Source organism: Lissotriton helveticus, chromosome 5_1 (genome assembly GCF_964261635.1).
Source record: "Lissotriton helveticus chromosome 5_1, aLisHel1.1, whole genome shotgun sequence".
Lineage (NCBI taxonomy): Eukaryota > Metazoa > Chordata > Amphibia > Caudata > Salamandridae > Lissotriton > Lissotriton helveticus.
In genome coordinates, this window is record NC_136065.1 from 1,432,269,407 (window position 1) to 1,432,291,526 (window position 22,120).

General features: G+C 48.0%; 1 protein-coding gene across 4 annotated transcripts in view; it reads left to right on the forward strand.

The window, feature by feature from the left end:
* Window positions 1-22,120, forward strand: part of SLC16A1 (solute carrier family 16 member 1) — a 203,703-nt gene that overhangs the window by 145,881 nt on the left and 35,702 nt on the right. The window contains exon 1 of one of the 4 annotated variants that reach the window (XM_078644441.1): window positions 20,125-20,196. The exons of the other annotated variants lie outside the window; for them this stretch is intronic. The gene's annotated coding sequence lies outside the window, so the exon portion shown is untranslated. Of the gene's footprint in view, window positions 1-20,124; window positions 20,197-22,120 lie in introns of those variants that run through there. 4 annotated transcript variants of the gene reach the window in all.

Sequence of the window (22,120 nt, forward strand, 5' to 3'; positions counted from 1 at the left end):
GATCCATAAAACTGCTTGTTCCAAGATTGGAGTTCGGCACTCAAAATTTGCTTCAAAAGTCCCCATGTCTGGGTTGATTTCACATAGGTGTGTTTGACTGCTCAGAAGCATAGCATGGACTGCAAGGAGGACTGGTAGGCTGTCAAATGTTTTGTCGCTCACTTTTCAGGTGTTCTGGAAAATGTGGTTGCTTATTGTAGGCGCTGACCAGTTTTTCTTGGCTGATGTGGTTTTGCTGTAATTCACTCTTTCCTCTGATTTATAGCCATTGCTATGTATATTCTTAAATCGAATATTGAATCTATGTATTCTTGGCCTAATGTTGATACAATCAAAGTTAAGCATACTATTCAAACTACAAACTCCTAACTTCTTTCAATCAGGGCAGTTGTTGCCATCCCAGGACAACGATAAATATACTAAAATGGGAGTGAAGAGAAAGGGAAATAGTGGTATCGCTGCGGACCATGGGACAATCAGTCCAAACAGAGTTCCCTGGGCCAAGCAGTAGTTTTTGTGCCTCTGACTTAATAGGACAGTCCCTGTGGTGTTGGATTAAGAAACCGGTATGCGAAGGAGGCACTACAGGTCTAGAGCAGGCTCTGCCCAGAAAAGCTGGTCAACCCCCTGCCACCTCTCAACCTTGAGGTCTGAAACTGCTAAAACTAGCGTGTTTTGAGAAGGGATTCCCCCCCCTCACACATAGATAAACACTTTAGGGCGTGTATACACATAGTCTGAATTACACACCCACTAGTTTAATTACTCACTTTTTAATATAGGTCCTGAAGAAAGCCAGCATATACATAAGGCACTGGCTGAAACATGTTGACCCACCACCGGATGTGGGAGGTCGTAACTCGCCTCTAACATCCAACAGCCTTATTTTTAACCGCTGACGGAGGCCCAGGTATTAAAGTCTAATTTACCCTTGGGTACTGGGACCCCCACCAAGCCGTTTTAACATCACTTTCATAACACTCTTCACTGCACGCTCAGCAACATACCTGCTCCGCTGTAATCAGGCATTGAAGCACACCCGGGACACGCTAGGTGTCACTGGGTGGGCCCGATGATGAAGCATGCCACCAACTAGGTTGGTGGGTGAGGGCTTCATGAACACACTCACCAGGTCTTCCCACCCCATGACGAAACATACTCGAGTCTTTTACTTTTTGTAAATTTCGTAAAACATGAGCTAGTCTCTTTTTGATTAAATCGGATTAAGAAAGTAACCTTGATGAGGACATACCACCACAACATTTTAGGGGGTTAAAAGTATATACTTAGGTGTAGTATATCAAATGGAATTGAGGTGTGGTGTTAAAGCCGGTGCTAGCACTGAGGACTTTGTGAGTTGGTATTTAAGCCATAGATGGGTAGAGAGCAGCATTATGGGCTTGCATCTTATATAGAGTAACGGTTAAATAGGGTCGTTTGTTGCATTGATTAAGTAGTCCGGAGGAGGAGGTAGGTGTTATATCACCAGACCCTTCCATTAATTCCCAGCCGTGTTGCAGGAGTTCTCTCCCCCTGTATCCACTCCCTTTCAGATTGCCAGTTGGCTGTTAAGTTTGTATAATGGGTGCTCATCTCCTCCTATGACCACCATCTCCTCCTATGACCACCATCTCCTTTAACCAGTTGGAGTGCTTGGAGACTAGTGAAGTTCTTTAAAATCTAATACCTTAGTGACAGCGAGAGCCTTAGCTGACAATCTCCTCCTGTGCATGTTTTACCTGACAGTGTCTGCCAAGGTATGTAACTGGTGTGAAGGGACAATAGTGGCCATTAGAAGGTCCCATAGAAGATTCTATCTGGGACCATTGTTTTGTGAGGCTGGAAAAATAGTATGATGTGCAGTATGTCTCACCTGGCTGCGGCGTCACCAGGGTTGGTGTCACCCGGTGCGGGTAACTCATGGTGTCCCCTCCCCCCCTCACGACTTACTGCATGGACCTCCTCCGCTCCGATTCAGCCAGTGGTCACAGATGGCAAATAACGGGACCATACAGAATCCTTAGTAACAGGCCTGGCCTCAGACTTGTTACTCAGTGGTTCACTTCAGTTCACTACATACATATGAAGTGAACTGTGAAGTCAATCGCTGAGTGAGGAGTCTAAGGCCTGCCCTGAGCAATCATGTTTCCTGCGCCGGGCACCGCGTGCAAGTACAATGCCCCGGGCCAGGACTAGGAGGCTGGAAGTGAAATTAAATGTGAGCTTAAAGAAGAAACATTTGTGGAATTACTGAAAAGAAAGTGGGCCCACAGACTGAATAATAAAATGATTTTTCTATTCTGTTTGCTTCATATTCTGGCCATTTTGTAGCAATGTAATTATTAATTTCCACTAATGTAAAAGAAGTTGCTTTATTTTTTCACCTTTTGAGAATGAAGGCGTTAGTTCAGCTCTATTAGAATTCACACTTGTTCCCAGCATGCTTTTACGCGTGTGTAGTGGCAGTAAGCATTTAACTGACTGAAAAAACTAATGGTCATTCACAATAGAATAGATTTTTACAACATGTCCAAAACAATATTACTGCTTAAAATAAAAGTCCCAGCAGTGAGAAAATACCACCATATCTGACGGGGTTGCGATTGTCTACTGGGAAGACCGTCGCCTTTTCAAAGACCGCACGTAATTAGTTATTTATCCCATCCTCCCAATCCCTGAATCTGTAACATCTTTAAAAAACATACATACATACACACATACATACACACATACATACACACATACATACACACATACATACACATATATATATATATATATATATATATATATATATATATATATATATTCATACAGTTTCTCTTTACTGCGGCATGTGATGAAATCACAGAACAATATTTTCATCTTGTCTCTTTCACTTTAAAATCTGGTTCCTCTCTTCTCTTTGTGGGCACTTGAAAGGCGCAGCATGAATGCTCTATTTTCTAACTGCTAACCCCATAACGCCGATTTTACCTCCAACAGACCAGAAACCCAAAAGAAAAATGGCACAGCCAGTGTACCCAGAGAAGCAGGGCCCCAACCTAGGGAATTACCAAAATAACAAATCGCAAGTCAGCAGAAACACAAATCCACAGCCAAAAGCACAGTGACATAAAAGCTGCCAGGATGGACAATAAGGCAGCAGGATGAAGACCGGCCAGCAAAGCAGGCATATTTCAGCCAAAGCAGTTCACTTCTTAGTATACGTATGAAGTGAACTGTGAAGTGAACCACCTGCAAGTGAAGTGACCAGTTCAAGGAAAGGCCTGCTCCCTGCCTTGAGCAATGAATCATGCAGGCCGGCCGTGTGCAACTGCAAGCACAATGCACTGCCCGGGTCAGGACTAGCCTAGGAGGCTGTAAGGGCGGGGCCGGACAGGGTCTTCTATGTATTTATGCGTTTTTATATAGCGCAGACTTTACCCAAAGGCGTCCGAGCGCTTCACAATAGGAACAGTAATGAAACATGAGGAGAAAATTACAAGTGAACAAATTACAAAAGCAAACGTTAAGTTACAAGAGGCAAAAGTGACAATTGTGAGCAAACAAAATACATGAGGTTGCAAACCGTGCATTACAGGAGCAGTGACGTGTGCAGGTTACAAGAGAAAACAAAGTACATTTAGAGGTATAATACTGCAATATATAGTAGGCACTCGACTCAAGCACAAGAACAAACGTTACGTAGGCAATGGTGTGGCACTTGTGCAAGTATCAAAAAGCAAACAAAATGCCATTACCGCAGTCCCCAGGCCTATCGTGACTGCCCAAGGAGGAATATTCACCACCACAGGGGCAGCCCTAACCGCCTGAACCAGGGGCTAAAATTATTCTTCCAAACAGAGGTTCAGAGTGTGCATGAATCAATAATATGCCATAAGGACAAAGTTATACAAAGAAAGCGAAGTAAAAAAGAATAAGAAACTTTCGGTCCAAAGAAAAAGTGATTAAGAAAAAAATGTGTGTGATTATAGAAAAATACAAAATGTATTTATATTTAAAAGATTAACATAAGGCTCAGATAGGTTGTCGGTCTTAGATTACACAACATATACATAAAACCAGACAGGTGGCAAACACATAGAGGTTACATAGACATAAGAGTTCTAAAACCATATAAGAACTCCTATACACAAAACAATGTGTCCTCCTTAAATTGTGGCCACAATATTGTCGACGGCATTTCGACCGTTGTCATAAGTACATGGTCATCCTCAGGACAGTAATTTTTCTGAGCTTGTCATCAAACAATAAAATAACCAACTGCTGTGGAGTCAGTTTAAAGGTTCCACTGACTGCTATAGAATTAATCTATGCTGATAACTAAATTATCACAACAATCTTTCAAAGAAAGTCGCTGCCTCCAATCGGCCGTATCGTAACACCCAAACGAATATAAATTAAGTTTGGGTCGTTTCTCATTCCGACGAGCCGCAATTTAGACTGAAGGAAGAAAGCTTTAGCCTGGTGCATTAGACCCGCCCGAAGAGGGCAGTGTTTTCGTTTGTGCAAATGTGCGCCCAAGAAAAAAGCATTGTGTACTGAATCTGATTCATTTGTGTGCCACTGCACTGCCACATTTCACTTAGTTCATGATTCATATTAATTTATAATAAATTATAATATATTATAATATTCTCTCTCACCGACTGCCTCAGAGTCCGGACCCAACTTAAGCCAGTCCCAAATTTGAAGGGAGGACCACGACTGCGCTCGCGATATCAAAGATAAGATGGTGGTGTGATGTCATCGGTATTAATTCTTTATTCTAGTAGAACCACGCACTCCCCTGCGCTGCCGTCTCTCGTCTCCTCCTCCCTGGCGCTTGACCGCCATAACTCATCAGAGCAGGAGCGCACAGCGCGCGGGGGCTGTCCCAGGGCCGTCATTGGTAGCGCTAAAGATTCACGGCCCTGGGACCCACAAACTGCTGGGTACGCCGCACATCCGCATCGCACCAGTCACAAGAATCATCACATGCATCTGATGCGTGCGAGGCTGGCGACGTGCTGCTGCTGTGAGTGCACACACTCACTACACTGACTGCAGTAGTACTGTACTATTAGCAGTCATTTTTTGTAAGCAGGTACCGTGGTGGCGTGCGCTTGCGGCTTGCAGGCACGTCACACACTCTCAGAACTGAGCTCTCGTTCATGTAACAGTCTCTGCAGAGGGCCTCCGACCCCGGACCGTATATGTTCAATGTCCGCTCTGCCCCATGGTTTTAGAATAGGTAGGTACTGCCTTCATATAGTGTACAGCGCTCAACGCTCATACAGGCATGGGGTATACATGCATGCAGCTCCTTGAATCATTCCTGGCCGGCACGGATTGTAGACCTACACAGTGCACTCTGGGACGTGAGGGGAGGCTGAGCCGTGGCTCAGGCTCCACTGCAGAGCGAGCCACGGAGCCAGCCAGCGTAACTAACCAGATTGGTGTCACCCCAGATGGCGTGACACTCTGTGAGGTCCCCACCCCCCTAGTGACGCCGCTGCCCTCCAACAGGTCAATGCCAGGCTCATGTGTCCAGCGTGCAGTCTAAGTGAAGAACAATACCAGTCGTGTAGTATTTTCAAAGTACCTGAATTTAAGATTGGCCTCACTTGGCTATTGATATGGAGAAGAAAGAAGTATGTTGGACCATTGCTCTGCATCAAAACACTGGACTGAGAGTTTAGTCTGCCATTTGGTGCTGAATGCACTAGCTGTCTATGCCGAGGAAATATCCGTTTTGGACCCCACCCCTTTGATTTTGCCTCAGTCTGAAATATGTTTATATGGGTGACGTGGGTAGAGGAAACTCAAGGGTCTAGTTTAGAGCAAACTTAGTGGGTAAGTTGCTTTTGTCCACAATTACATGGGATGCAGCCTGTAGGACTAGTTCGCAATCCATAATGCAAATTGCGGTCTCTATTTAGTCTTTCCAGAACAATTGCCTACTTTGAGTTTCGCATTTTTCACTAGTGGCACTCCCGAATACGGGAACAGTTAATGCAAAGGTTTTTGTGAACATTCTACCAGGCCATCCCAGCCTAGTGCATAAGAGGGTTAGAGTCCTAATGGGGGGGTTATGTAGCGGTGTCTGGGTTGATAGAAAATTAATCTGGCTGCTTGGTTCAGGGTCATTTGGAGCCTGCAATGTAGGCCTTTATAGAGTCATAGATAGAGTTGGCATAGTCGATCCTAGAGATGACTAGAGCCAGGACGGCTTGGACAAGTGCCTCCACGGTAAGGAGTTTTCAAATTCTTCGAGGTTGCAGAAAGAAGTGACTGCGCCTAGCTGGGGCTCTATAGAGATCCTCGTTGCCGTGTACCCCGAGACTCTTTACTGCTTTCTAGGGCTGTGGGATAGCGCCCATCGCTGTAATTTTTACATCAGCTTTTTTAGAGTGATATGAACTGTCAGTGGTGTGGTCCAGAGCGTCTTTGCTGCTATTCGAAATTGATGTTGCCACCTACACAGCTCTGGTACTCTGCATCCCTGAATGTTTTGCACAGTAATTCTGAAACTTTGAGTTTGCTAATGTTGTAAAGCTGTAGGGGAATGCCTAGTCCCTGGACCATGACTGTAGAATGATTGAGAGCAGGACTAGCTCCATGATGAGGCCCATCTTGCGTGTGGCTACGCCTCTCCCACCGCCCTTCCCCCCCGCTACACATTTAACAGATGTGACCCCTACCGTGGGAACTTTGACTTTTAATGTCACCGGGCTCTATAGATGCGAACACATTTGTGATAAACTGTCCATATTTTACCCCGTATGTTGCCCTTTATAAACTCGTGTGATTATTTAAATTTTACTGAGAATTATTATCGAGCTTCAGTATTTTGTAATAGCAGTTTCTTGTTAGAAATTTGAATGCAAAGGGTTATTTAACTGGTGCAGCGCTGCTATTTTTATGCTTTCTATAAAGCCATAATTGTGCCGTTTTCCCACAAGCATGACACATTTAGTGTATGTATAGAAAGTTAGTTCACCGCATCCCGTGAAGAGCGCTCCGTTAGCACGTGTCCTCATAAAATGATTTTCCACTGCAGCCATGCACGCACACCAAGCTACATACCGTTGTGATAATTGACCTTCAGAGGGTGTCTGCAGCTGCACGGCTTGTCAGCTCGTGATTTCCTAGTGTATTTACATGTTAGTAAATTGCGTACACTTCTTTGTGCTAGAGCTCATAGTCAGAATTGTGAGTAGTTTAACACCATTTTTTCCCTATTTAATTGTGCTTCTTGGCCCCATGTATGTGAATGTAGTGCTCAGTAAAGTTTCGGCTTTATTTTGTGTTTTTGCTGTTCTTGAAAAATGTGTACTATATTTATTCATTAAGTTGAGACGGAGGATTTAAATTTTGTGCGCGCTTAGTTCTTTAAACTCAGCCCAGGTTACTTTGTCGGTAATAGCCCCACATTTACAAACCGTTTAGGGTGTTGAAATAGTGTAATGTGACTTTGACATCGATATGTGCTTTAATTGATTGTGCTTTACGCCAGTTTTCCAACATTTTTATATTGCTGCTGTAGTTGACTTAGGCTTCACTTTTCTTTTTTTTTTGCTAAGACATTATTAATGCTTTTTTTTTAAATTCTAATATTTACTAACCGACTTATTACGGTTAGACTCCTAGAAAGTCTAGTTTTGGTATGCCTCTATGGTATGTATCGTAGCCAGACAATCCCTGCAGTTTGCACGTTCAGCTGCTTACCTCAATCAATCAAGACATTTATAGAGCGCACTACTCACCCGTAGGGTCTCAAGGCGCTAGGGGGGGGGGGGGTGCCGTTACTGCTCGAACAGCCAGGTCTTGAGCTTCTTCCTGAAGGAGAGGTGGTCTTGGGTCAGGCGCAGGTCGGTCGGGAGGGAGTTCCAGGTCTTGGCGGCCAGGTAGGAGAAGGACCTTCCTCCTGTTGTCGCTCTTCGGATGCGGGGGACGGCGGCGAGGGCGTGGCTGGTCGATCTGAGGTGGCGCTTGGGAGCGTAGAAGTTGATTCGGTTGTTGAGGTAGCTCGGGCCTTGATCGTGTAGGGCTTTGTGCGCGTGGGTGAGGAGACGGAAGGTGATTCTTTTGTTGACGGGGAGCCAGTGCAGGTCTCTCAGATGTCCGGAGATGTGGCTGTTTCGTGGGATGTCGAGGATGAGTCTGGCTGAGGCGTTCTGGATCCGCTGGAGTCTCTTCTGGAGCTTGGCGGTGGTTCCGGCGTAGAGGGCGTTGCCGTAGTCCAGTCGGCTGGTGACGAGGGCCTGGGTGACAGTCTTCCTGGTCTCGGTGGGGATCCACCAGAAGATCTTCCGTAGCATGCGCAGGATGTTGAAGCATGACGAGGAGACGGCGTTGACTTGTCTGGTCATGGAGAGGGAGGAGTCCAGGATGAAGCCCAGGTTGCGTGCGTGGTCCGTCGGTTTGGGTGCGGTGCCCAGGGCGGGGGGCCACCAGGAGTCGTCCCAGGCGGAGGGCGAGGAGCCCAGGATGAGGACCTCCGTCTTGTCCGAGTTCAGTTTCAGGCGGCTGGTCGTCATCCACTCGGCTACATCTTTCATCCCTTCGTGCAGGTTGGCTCTGGCGGCGGCGGGGTCGTTGGTCAGGGAGAGGATCAGCTGGGTGTCGTCGGCGTAGGAGATTATGTTGAGGTTGTGTTGGCGTGCGATGGCCGCGAGGGGGCTCATGTAGACGTTGAAGAGGGTGGGGCTCAGCGAGGATCCTTGAGGGACGCCGCAGATGACTTCGGTGGCCTCTGACTTGTACGGTGGTAGGCGGACTCTCTGTGTTCTTCGTCGAGGAAGGAGGTGATCCATTCCAGTGCCTTCTCCTGGATTCCGATGTTGCCGAGGCGCTGCACTAGGGTGCGGTGGCAGACAGCGTCGAATGCCGCGGAGAGGTCCAGGAGGATGAGGGCCGCTGTTTCTCCGTTGTCCATCAGGGCTCGGATGTCATCGGTGGCAGCGATGAGGGCGGTCTCGGTGCTGTGGTTGGCTCGGAAGCCAGACTGTGAGGGGTCGAGGGATCCATTCGTCTCGAGGAAGGCGGCCAGCTGTTTGTTGACGGTCTTTTTGATGACTTTGGCCGGGAACGGGAGGAGCGAGCTGGGACGGTAATTCTTGAGTTCGGTGGGGTCCGCTGTAGGTTTCTTGAGTAGAGCGCTGAGTTCGGCGTGCTTCCAGCTCTCAGGGAAGGTGGCGGTGTCGAAGGAGGTGTTGATAATGTCCCGCAGGTGGGGTGCGATGACATCGTCGGCCTTGTTGAAGACGTGGTGAGGGCAGGGGTCGGTCGGAGATCCGGAGTGGACGGAGTTCATTGTACGGACGGTGTCTTCGGTGCTGATCGGAGTCCAGGCGCGGAGGGTGGTGGTGGGTGGCGTTGCTGCGGTTGTGGCGTGTGTCGGTTGGATGCTGAAGCTGTTGTGTATGTCCGCGATCTTGTTGTGGAAGTAGGAGGCGAGGGAGTTGCAGAGGTCTTGCGATGGGGTGATGTCGTTGTTTCCGGCGTTGGGGTTGGAGAGCTCTTTCACGATGTTGAAGAGTTCCTTGCAGTTGTGTGCGTTGTTGTCCAGCCGGTCCTTGTATGCATTTTTCTTGGTGGCGCGGATCAGTTGGTGGTGTTTCCGGGTGGCGAGCTTGAGGGTGGTCATGTTGCCCATTGTTGGTTCCCTTCTCCATACTTTCTCGAGGGCTCGGCAGTTCTTCTTGGAGCTCTTGAGTTCGTCGGTGAACCATGGGGCTTTTCTGCTGCCGGGTCTGCTGGGCGGGGTCCTCAGAGGGGCGAGTTCGTCCGCGCAGTTGCTGATCCACTTCGTGAGGTTGTCGGCGGCCTGGCTGGGGTTCGCTGAGCCGGCAGGAGGGTGCTGGTTCAGGGAAGCGGTGAGCTGCTCGGCTGTGATCTTGTTCCAGCTTCTTCGGGCAACCTGTTGCTGGTGGTGGTGGATCGTCGTTCTTTTGAAGGTGAAGTGGACACAGCTGTGGTCCGTCCAGTGGAGTCCTGTTGTGTGGCTGAAGGCGATGTCTTTGCTGGATGAGAAGACGGCGTCGAGTGTGTGTCCGGCGAGGTGGGTGGGGGTGGACACCAGCTGCTTGAGTCCGAGGTTGGCGAGGTTGTCGAGCAGGGTGATGGTGTTACGGTCGCTCTTGTTCTCCAAGTGGAAGTTGAGGTCCCCCAGGAGGATGTAGTCGGCGGAGGGGAGGGCATGTGGGCTGATGAAGTCGGCGATGTCCTCGCTGAATCGTGTGCGTGGTACCTGCGGATTTCTGCATCTTAGCTCACTTCTGATTTTAAACTAAGGCCTATAGGTGCCCTTACCAGCAATGAAATGGGTTGCATGTAAAAGAATGCTAGTGTCTTGCTTCAGGAATAAAAGTGTTAAGTTTTCTTGCCACAAAGTGCCATTTAATGTTTTCATTGATGGGTCAATTGGTTCTGTTGGTGGGTCAGATAGAAGTACTTGATAAGGCTTCGTAGTAGTCCGACATTTACAACATGTATGCATATCTGAAGTGCTCTAAACTGAATCACAGTGACTAATATACCGCCTGTGCTATTGAATATTTATTTATACCATTTGTAGAGAGCACTGTAACCATGCGGGCATCCTGGCGCTAAAACAGCATACTGATCGGAATACTAGACAGATCAGCTGGATGGCCGCCACTGATGTCGAAATAAAGACTCGGGGAACAGACTTTGGGAAAGAGCCAGGTCTTTACTTTCTTACGAAATGGCATTAGTTTCTCTGTGCTCCTAATTTCCAAGGAAAGGCTGTTCCAAAGGCGGGCAGCCGCAACACTGAAGGCTCTATTCCCCTCCCCTCCCCCCATGGTTGCTCTCTTTGTCCTTGGTATCCTGACCGAATAGGCAGATTCAGATCGAAGGTTACGAGTGGGTACGTACCATTGAAATCTAGCTTGGATCGGCTTTGGTTCTCGTCCACGAAGTGCTTTAAACGTTACGCACAAGGATTTAAACAAGATCCTTTGCGCTACTGGGAGCCAATGAAGCTCCGCTAAGGCCTGTGTTGTCGAGTAGCGACGTGGGCGGCTCAGCGCAAGCTTGGCTGCAGTTGTCTTGGACACTCTTGAGTCTGGCGATCAGATACCCCGAATAGATTTTCTGAGTGCAATGAATGGTCTTCAAAGGTAAGTAAACACATCATTGGTGGTTCTAAAACCTATGTGGCTGCTAAAACACACCTTTTTTTTGCCATACTAAGAGGGGCACCGAAAAGAAGGGAAAAAATTATCTATATTTAATTTAAATGTGATTTTTGTTTTTTGTTTTTCCTCTCTTCTTTTTAGGTATCGCCTGAGCCAATGCGCTTGCGCATTGCTCCGGCGAGATTATAGTAAGCGGTCCGAAAAGTCTACCAAAGCGGCGGATTAGACACAGTTCATGTGAGACAGGCGCGTGCACAGCGCCAACCACGTCACACACCACCATTTATCTGTGCCTCGGCATTAAACTTAAAAGGCTGCCGCTCCCCCACCCCACGCATCAGACTTCAAAGGAATGCGCTCACGCCACAGCAATGCCGAGTGCTTGTTCGCATTTTTACCCAGAGCGTGTCACTGTATACTTCGCAGCTCACGGTGCACTTTTGAAATAAGGATTTTGAAAAGTGCTATACCTAACCTCTTCTTTCCACCTTCTTGCATGTTTAGGATATCGTTTATTTCAATTACCACTTTCGCAGCTGTATCTCACAGTTTGATAGCTCGCAGCTCTTGGTGCTTTACAGAACTCTAGAATTTTGAAAAGTGCTACACCTAACATCATTTTGTCCACATCGATACTGCCGAATTACTGATCACTATACCTGCACCACCGACGTTCAGGATGCTCGCAACAAAGCCACACTAAGGATTAGTATTGAAGATTGTTGAGCCCCCAAGAATTACATTGCATGGGCTAAGCAGCCCCAACATCCAGTGAACTCTGAGCCGGGACTTGTTTTTTATTTTTAGCTTCAGTCTCTGTGCTGCTGCGCCACTCCCCGCCCCCACACTTTTTCTCTCCTTCATCCTAGCTAGCATATTACTTTGTTGCATTCCACACAAAGGTTTCTGATTTTAAAACATGCCAACACCTCAGTAATCTTGGGTGCGGGCACAATATCCTTACATCGCTTTCCGATGCGTTCTTTTCGCGTGCATTGCTTTATCCGTTAGTCTCTTTTACATACCCTGTACTTTGCCTGGGAGCCGTGCCGACTACGGAAGCCTCGCCGCATCAGGCCATTTCCTACTATCCTAACGTTCCATCACACGCAGGATAACTAGCTGATAGCGATACCTTCCGATGGATGAACGCCCCCTTGTGTCTCTCTTCCCACGTTCTGTTCGGTGCGCGCTCTTCACTTGTTTAAGCTTTTCGTCATCACTCGTGTTGTTTACTGATGAACGTGCACTTTGCTCCAGCAAACATCATGCTTGTATCGTGTGTGGGTGCGGTCCTCCCTGTTTTGTGACATTTCATGCTGGACTAGTTGCTTCCACAGTTGCCTTGACAATTGCACACCTGTTGCCCGTATGCACTTAGCTTGTGGTACATACATAGCCGCCTGACTAGAATACGAGTAATCTGGCGCAGGGACACCACCACATCACTCAGGGACACCACCACATCACTCAGGGACACCGCCACATCACTCAGGGACACCGCCACATCACTCAGGGACGCCGCCACATCACTCAGGGACGCCGCCACATCACTCAGGGACGCCGCCACATCACTCAGGGACGCCGCCACATCACTCGGGGGATGCCGCCACATCACTCGGGGGATGCCGCCACATCACTCGGGGGACGCCGCCACATCACTCGGGGGACGCCGCCACATCACTCGGGGGACGCCGCCACATCACTCGGGGGACGCCGCCACATCACTCGGGGGACGCCGCCACATCACTCGGGGGACGCCGCCACATCACTCGGGGGACGCCGCCACATCACTCGGGGGACGCCGCCACATCACTCGGGGGACGCCGCCACATCACTCGGGGGACGCCGCCACATCACTCGGGGGACGCCGCCACATCACTCGGGGGACGCCGCCACATCACTCGGGGGACGCCGCCACATCACTCGGGGGACGCCGCCACATCACTCGGGGGACGCCGCCACATCACTCGGGGGACGCCGCCACATCACTCGGGGGACGCCGCCACATCACTCGGGGGACGCCGCCACATCACTCGGGGGACGCCGCCACATCACTCGGGGGACGGGCGCCGCCACATCACTCGGGGGGCGGGCGCCGCCACATCACTCGGGGGACGCCGCCACATCACTCGGGGGGCGGGCGCCGCCACATCACTCGGGGGGCGGGCGCCGCCACATCACTCGGGGGGCGGGCGCCGCCACATCACTCGGGGGACGCCGCCACATCACTCTGGGGACGGGCGCCGCCACATCACTCTGGGGACGGGGGGCGCCGCCACATCACTCTGGGGACGGGGGGCGCCGCCACATCACTCTGGGGGGGGGGGGCGCCGCCACATCACTCTGGGGGGGACGGGCGCGCCGCCACATTGCTCTGGGGGGGACGGGCGCGCCGCCACATCACTCTGGGGGGGACGGGCGCGCCGCCACATCACTCTGGGGGGGACGGGCGCGCCGCCACATCACTCTGGGGGACGGGCGCGCCGCCACATCACTCTGCGGGGGGGGCGCCGCCACATCACTCTGCGGGGGGGGCGCCGCCACATCACTCTGCGGGGGGGGGGCGCCGCCACATCACTCTGCGGGGGGGCGCCGCCACATCACTCGGGGGGGGCGGGGCGGGGCGGGGCGCAACCAAGTCACTTGGGGTTTGCGGGGCGGGGCGCCGCCACATCACTCGGGGGGGGGGGGGGGGGGGGCGCCGCCACATCACTCGGGGGGCGCCGCCACATCACACCACGCTGCATTATTCGTTTTGCCACCCACTGCAGTGACAATGCAAACTTGATTGCATGCATACCACCATACCACCATAGCCTGCCTGTGCAGGGTTCAATTGCAAGTTTGATGTGTCAAAATGACCCATTTTGACGGGCCTAAACACTCTCTTTTTTTTTTTTTTTTTTTTTAAATATCAGGTCACCCCAAAGTAGGTCTTCCTTCTCATTAAGGCATGGTGTATAATATGTAGGAGAAGGACCCGTAAAAGTCGAGTGTTAAACATGTCCTTATGGTGTAAAGGCCCGAAAGGCTATTTTCACACCAGCAATGGTTTAGCTGTTCCATTGGAAAACATTGAGATACAATATTCAGTTTAATACATGTTATCTCTGCCTAGGAAAAAACTAGAGGGCTCTTTTTTAATAGTTAAACAAAATCCAATGTAATGATGAAGTGGTAATGTGTCTATTACAGAAAAAAGTATGTTTAGAAAATCTACCTTTTTGCCTGCCTAAGGCTTATAAGGCATTTCAGTGCCTTCCAGTTGTCACTTGGCAGCTGATGGCTTTTCTGTGGTGAGGTGGGAACTGCTCCCAGGAGCAAACAATTGGCTGACCTGAATTCGCAGATATGACACATTTGGTGGTGATAGATTATGCAGTGGAGGTTGGGAGGATTCCTTTTGACATTCAAGTTTCAAATTCTGTTTGAATGTAGTATCCTGTTGGGTTTTAGATATAACATTTGAGATTCACTTTAAAGGCGGGAAACCACGCCAAATCACTCTTTGTATACACTGTCTGGTTCCTGAAAGCTCAGCTATGATTGTCCCTGGTTTTTGTCTCAATTTTGTGGTGGGATACAGGAACGGCCTAAAACTGTTTGTTGGTTGTAGATGTGGGAGGACACCAGGATAACCATAGTACACTTCCATACACCGACAGCCCTTGGACCCCAAATTTAGTGTCGCCAAAGATTTTGCCATCTTTAAAGTGCTCAATGTTGGTAGTATTTGAACCGGTAACCTCTGCCACATTAATAACCATCTCCCAGGGCCCATTCCCACCCTCAGGCTTGAGCTAAACTTAACTGTGGCACCACCAGGCATCCATTTCTGAACACTCACCAGAAGGACTTGAGCTGTTATCTCTTGTACCCAGGACAAAGAAGTGGACCCCAAGGGCCCTGTTAAAGCAATGGGGACACAACCAGCTCCAATGTGCCTCCCCTGAAGTCCAGGATGGCGTTGGAAGCGTACTCCTGTGGTGGATTGAAACGTGAAGGACTAGAGTCGAAAGGTAAAATCTCTGACCAGGGCGAACGATGCTAGTGAATCTGACCCGCGCTTCATTGCGGGCAGTCTCAAGTTGCTACTAGGTCCTGTTCTACATCGATCATTGACTATAATTGGCACTTTGGGCTTCATGATGCATCTAATTAAAACATTCAAAATTCAGATCACCAGTTCCCCCTTATTGGATTTTTGTCATTTTGGATTTAAATTTCACTCTATTTGTCTAGTTTGGGGATGTTTACTGTTTTGCATTTCAACTTCATTATTTTTAGTACAGCATAAATACATTAGATGGTCCCTGTTAGTTGAAGGGGGCAGGGTGAGGGAATACAGATGGAAACATTGTCAGCTATTTCTATTTTTTTAATTTTACTATAATAGTTTCTTTTGGCAAACCAGGAGCAAACTATACGGCTACCCCTTGCTGAAGTGCAATTCAAATTTTTAGAAATGTAGAACTTTGGACCTTTTGGTGGTGCTGCACTGGCTATTTGCCGGCACAGCACTGCCAAAGCTGTTCACGTACAGCCCGACTGATTGCAAGTTCAGCTCATGCAGGCAGACAACCATTTTGCCTTTTTTTTTTTCCCCTGTATTTGTGAAGCTCACAACTACCCATACGTTTCGCGTCGGGAATATTAAGCAAGCTATTGCCCAGAGTCACATGGTGCTGGGCAGACCCTACCCACCGTTGCCGGGGATCGAATCGTGATCCCCCGCATCCGTCGCCCTGGCCGCTGCGCCACACCTCTTCCACGACTGTGCTCTGAAAAAGGGCACCACAATGGGGTTGAGAAAATTGTTCCAGCAAAGCATGGACTGCGAAGTCGAGGCTGTGCTGGAACTGGGTTTGCAAGCAGACAAGGGGGCACATATTGTGCCCCCATGAATGCATCCCCATGGCGGGGGGTGATGGGGGCCCTGACCACTATCCTTTTCGTTGCGGGCTCGCTGCTGTGCAGAGGCTAGTGATGGAGGAACTCTTAATAAGATCAGCAGGACTGTTCCAGTTCTGCTCAGCATTTGCATTGCCCTTCTCCTGCGCCACCGCCAGAGAGCGGCGGTACCTGGAGAAGCCGGTGGTCCACCCCCGGAACAACTCTGAGTTGGAATCCGGCAGACGGACCACCGCAACTTGTTATCAGGCCCTGTATGTGTTTTTCTTTTTAACTTTATTTTTTAACAACCATGTGCACAGCGCTTCAAAAATGGTTTCGACAATCTTCAGCATTCACGAGCGGTAAGATCTGTCAGTGTCCCACTGTTTTTCGACAGGTCTCTTTGTGCTGCTCCGGGGTCTTACTTTTTTTGAAACAACAATGGTCCCGTGCATGAAAAGATAGACATACAATAAATATAGACGAAATCAAATCTATATTTTGGAAGGACTTGTCCAGCCGGACAGAGGTCTTTCAAGTTTACTGAATAAACAAGATTTACACAGGTGGAACAAAGATACCTTCCACAGAACCCCTGTGTGGTGCACAAGCCTGTGCCCAACACATGCGGGTTGATTACCGTTAGTGAAGATAGGAAAGGTTTGAAGGCAAACAACAAGCGTTTTTCTGTTTTACAAATACATTACACAGAAAATATCATTAAGCACCATTACAACAAACTATACAATCAATCATCTGTATAGGGTGCATAAGCAGGTCGACGGCGTTTCGGTTCCCCTTAAAGAGTTATGGGAACCATCATCAGGACAAACAGTAATATTGCCTTTCTCATTAAACCTTACTTTGCCTAAAAGAAGGAAAAATACATACTTTAGAATAGAGGGACTAAAATTAATAAAAACAACAAGGTAGAATTGTGACTTCTCGTGCACCGTGCATGGCTTACTGTGCCAGGTGAGTACCGCGTCGGACCGGCTGGTGAGGTAGTGATGGTTCTGTCAAGTAGTACTGAAATTTTCGAGGTGTAGATCACGAGTGTAGATCAAGTAGCCCGTGACTATACAGCGGGGGAGAGAGAGTGCAGAATGGCCGAGGGCGGCTTAACCTAGGCAGGCTATCTCTAGAAATTTTCAAGTCGTGCCTCTAAATGATGTGACTACGGCATATAATTGTGCTGAAGTGCGCGTATGGACTAAAGGTATTGCAGTGGCCAAGAGCTCTAAAGGTCTCCTCTCGTGTGAGGGGGTGGCGGATATGGCTTACCAATGCAGCGCAAGGCATGTCATATCGAGAGTATAGTTACTCAAATGATTCGATTCTGCAGCCCTGCATAAAAAATGATAGGCTGCATGTTAGAGTGGGGAACGGCGATACCGCTTGGGTCTGGGAGGCAGCATGCAATGAATCTTACCATTTATAGGCGATAGCGGCCGTGTTACAGAATCGTAACAGGTCGGCGCCAGGGTGTGCCTGTAAAAATTAAACATACGTTTCAGGGATTTACAATTTACTGAACTGCAATCCCCAAGTACTAATGCATAGTGTTATGCACTTACCGAAAAGCGCGGTCACAACGATCTTCCCTGGCGTGCTGGCGTGCTACAACCAGGAAGTAAAAGAAGGGGAGGGTGTGAGATGTGATTGGACAGTGCCGGTGAGGCTCCGGGGTCTTACGTCGCAGCTAAGAAGGTAGCACCCAAAGTACTTCACAGGTCTTTAAAAGACCGTGTACTTGTAAATTAGGCTTTTGTTGTGTTTACATCCCTGTTTACTGCCGCTCTGGTTACGGCTGGAATAATTAGCCCCCCAAATCTTTCAGTCCCCACCCCCCCGAAATGTCTCTAGTTACCCGCCTGTCTCAGACTCATCATAAATTAGTGCAGAGGGTTAACATGCCTGCAACAAAGAATGTAGTACCTTGATATCACCGAAATGTATTTTAAGTAGATAGCCCGGTTATTGCTTTTGCCACAGAGATCCTTTTGTTACTTGCGGTTCAGCTGCACCTGTGACTGAGCTGGGGTAGGGGGTGCTGTGCTTAAACATAATTTATGGGTGTAAAAGCTCCTGCTAGATTTACTTGTGGGTCCAGCAATTCTCAGACAACAATAAAAACATCAAAACTAACTTATGATTAATGCTCCTGCTGGAGAGAGATCAGAGTTTTGTCTAGGAGCAGTTTTGACCCACCATAAAGAAGCGCAGGGGGTTAAAATGCAATCTGTAAAGCAGGGCACAAGTTCAATAAAAAGGTGGGGGACTGACCAAGTTAGACACTATGCAAGTGACATCATGACGTAGAGCTATAAAAAAAAAATATTTAAATTATTTGTGTAAATACTGGACAGACCACCCCATCTGATAGTCTTACAGTGGCTGCACTTATATACAGGGACAGAACAAAGGCAAAAGCATGCCTCTCAAATACCTGTGAAGAGATTGCAAGCTGTGTGCCTTTGTTTCCCCTCTGCTGCATTTACATTTAAGTGTGAGGTTCCAAGGCACCTCCAGTCAGGAGTTTCAAACAAGAGGAGGCATGATGGCCCCTTAACTGCGGCCTGGCTGGTGGTGAAAAAAAAGCCCCTTCACTGGACAAGTTCAGCATTTTTCTGTGGGACCCAACTTCCTGGCAGGGGGACGGCGTCCACCCTGTGAAAATAGTGGGTGGACACCGTGTACTTGCATGTACCCCCGACTCGTGCCCTGCTGGAAAGATCAGGTGCATTGCACCAGTTTCAAGATCTTTGTAGAGTTTGCTCGTTGCTCAAATGGGAGCAATTTCTGATATTTATATGTTTCCCTCGTCTTCATTGCTTGATTTTGCTCATGAGAAAGTGTCACTCGTAGTCCTGCGTTCTGGCACACGTCAACTAGCATCCAGGTGAGGCATGCACACACGATCAAAGAGCGTGCGTACACAATTAAGCGCTGAATGGCTGTGCGTGCACACAGAAAAGTGCACACACTTCAGAGCGAGAATCTCGAAAGTGTGCACAAAGGCCGGCACTTCTGAGCAGAGAGCGTCCACTCGCAAGCAAAGAGCATGCAAACATAGGTAACGTGCACACCCTCGAGATTGCTAACACGCACAGGATAAACACCTTCCAAAGAGGGCGCATGTGAAGTTTGCACATACCGCCGTTAGCATGCCTAGACAGGCGAGGCGAATTCATGCACATGCTCATTGACCTTGTACACCAGTAAAAAAAATGGTGGGGAGCCACGGCCAACTGCCGATTAGGTCAAGGTAGCCACAGGTCAAAAAAGTTTGGGAACCACTGCCTTAGGGCATGTATGTGTGCCACATGGCACACAAGCCTGACATTGGGGTGCAACAGGGTGTCAGTGACACCCTGTTCACCCTTACAGGATTCGGTATTTACCGAATCGGTAAATACCGATTCCGTATTTCCCAATGATTCCTATGGGCTTCAAGCCCCATAGGAATGATTCGGTATTTAAGAGTCGGTAAATCGGAATTACCTACATCGGGCCCTAAAACTTCAACATTGAACCAAACTCTATAGACCAACGTCTTGTTTGCCAATGCACATTGTCAGGGGGTGTGAGGCGCTACTGCAATTCAGTACTGTGCAACGCATTGTTCTGGCCTTGCCTGGCCGGATTTGTTGTCCCTGATTTATTAAATTTTTCTTGTTTTATGTGCAGAGAACCAGGAGGAGGACAACCCAATACTTGCCTCTTGGCTGATATTTGATAGTTGCAATTTAGAAATAAACTACTACTGAAACCCTGTATTGTGTATTTTTTTTTTTTTTTAATACATTTTTAGGTCTCATTTTAAGGCTACTTTAGCTATCTCACGTGTTTCATGTTTTAATAAATAAAAAAAGATATAAAACATATACGTTTACCTCATTTGGATAAGCACCCTTCATCATTTGGTTCATTCAACTATTATGAATCAATGCATACAACATAGAGCAATCTGCCAACCAAATTCATCCCAGAAGTCATTGCACACTTGCTATGCTCTATTTGCTTTGCCCGTGTTTTGTTTAATTAAATGTATGTGTTTTTTTTTATTTTAGTTCCGGCAATATCCATATTAGACTGTTGTTTAAATATCTGAATTGGTTTCTACAGTTGCATCCCAAAGTACTCCTCGGTATGTCTTTAAATTCAAATAATTGGCGTATTAATTGTGTTGCGGTTACACATTTCTACATTCCGACTCCTAGTCTTATTTCACCTCTGTGTTTTATTCCACTGGCTTTTACTTTGAATAGACAATGTCTTTGTTTTTTGATCAAGAGTGTGAAACTGGTTTGCTTGACATTACATTGATTTTGAGTCTTGCGTTTGTTTCTATAGAATGACTCAATTGTTCATTGTTTCTGACAAGCCAGTCTTGTGACTTGTTGCTAGAATCAGCCAACTTCTGAGTGTGAAGCTAACCTATAATTTGCCTGGCAGGATTGGGAAATTTGCTTATGGGTTTTTCAATCTTACCTCATTTCCTTCAATTCTTGTGCATTGCAATTTAACACTAACACCGCAAGTGCTGATGATCACCCCCGCCAGTGCAGATGGACCTTTCATATTTGATGGACGTTTCTGCTTAAACCTTCCTCCATTTATTTCCTGAGGATCTAAAGCCTAATGTCTTCATTTTCAAATTTGTGTCATCCCCTCCTCACCCCCTGCTTCCCAATGTAGGGGTTTCTAAAGGTTACCGGGGGGTTGCAGATTTCCATTGAGGAGAACTGAAGACCTAGTCCAAATGTAGCAATGTATTTTTTCTTTTTGTAAATTGGGGAGAAAGTTGTGAAAGTATTTTTTTCCCCTTAAAACAACGCCAATAAAATTTTGCAGTGCTAAGATCACCCTATTTTTAGCTTTATGTAACAGAGCTGTGAGAAACATAAAAACGCTTGTGTTTTATGAGTGATATTGAATATTTCCTATGTTTGCAATTTCTATGTGAAAGAAGAGAAACCATTGGCTTTACCAATGAAGTTGTACATTTGTGAAAAGCAGACAAAAAGTTGAATTAAACAAGGGGGCCAATGTTGTAGATTGAGCATGGATTTTCAAAATAAAGTAATAGTTGAAATCAAAAATGGATATGTAAGGAAGAATAAAAATAGATAATGTGCAGCTCTTGGGGATCAGGACTCCATCCAGCAGCAGGGCACAAGTAGGTCCAGTTGAATTGGCCAGCTGGGCAGGTGCAGGACCGGTCTCTGGAGCATATGTCATGCCCCTGTAGCTTGGAACAGGGGGCTAGTCAGCTAGCCCTTGGAGTCCCTCTGGTGGTTCTTGGTTCAAAGAGCAAGTCCAGTCTTCCTTCCTCAGGCAGCATGGCAGTCCTTGCAGCAGAGCAGTCCTCCTTCGGAGTCTTCCACAGGTCCAGAAGTGACCTGAAGAGTGGACTTGACATGTCCATTCTAGGTTTGAAATGGGAGAAGCATCTGGAGTTTTCCCCTCACTGGGGTGTTTAGAATTTCTGCCACCCTGCCTTGGCTATACACTGTGTCATGCAGGGGTCTGCCTGGTGCAGGTTTCCATCTCTCAGTCTCTGACAGTGCAGGGAGCACCTTCAGGTCATAAGTGGCCTCAACTGGGTCAGTTTTGGGGGTGCTTTGTATTTATAGAGCTGGCAACCCCTGATCCTCTGTCCCCATCCCCCTTACCCCCTCCTCACTGTGGACAGTCTCTACCATCTGCCCCTCCATCTGGGTGTCCATACTCTACTGTTGGAAGTAGTACCCCCAGAAACCAGACCTTTCAAAGCACCCAGCTGACACTGACGGCAATTAATTTAGCAGATTGCAGTAAATGGGCATCTGATGGCTAACTATGACCCTCCTCTCAGCCGTTCCCATTCCAGGAACAACAGAACAACAGGGCAGAATAAGTTCTGCACATGAACCGGAGTTACACTACACACCTGCCTGGTGCTCTGCTGAAACAAATCTTTCCACCACCATGGTCTGGCACAGGTATCCCTTAGGACAGGTACTGATATCCCAATAACTGTTCCCTGATAGAATTGACAAATCCCACTCTTCAATCCCATGTTTACCCCT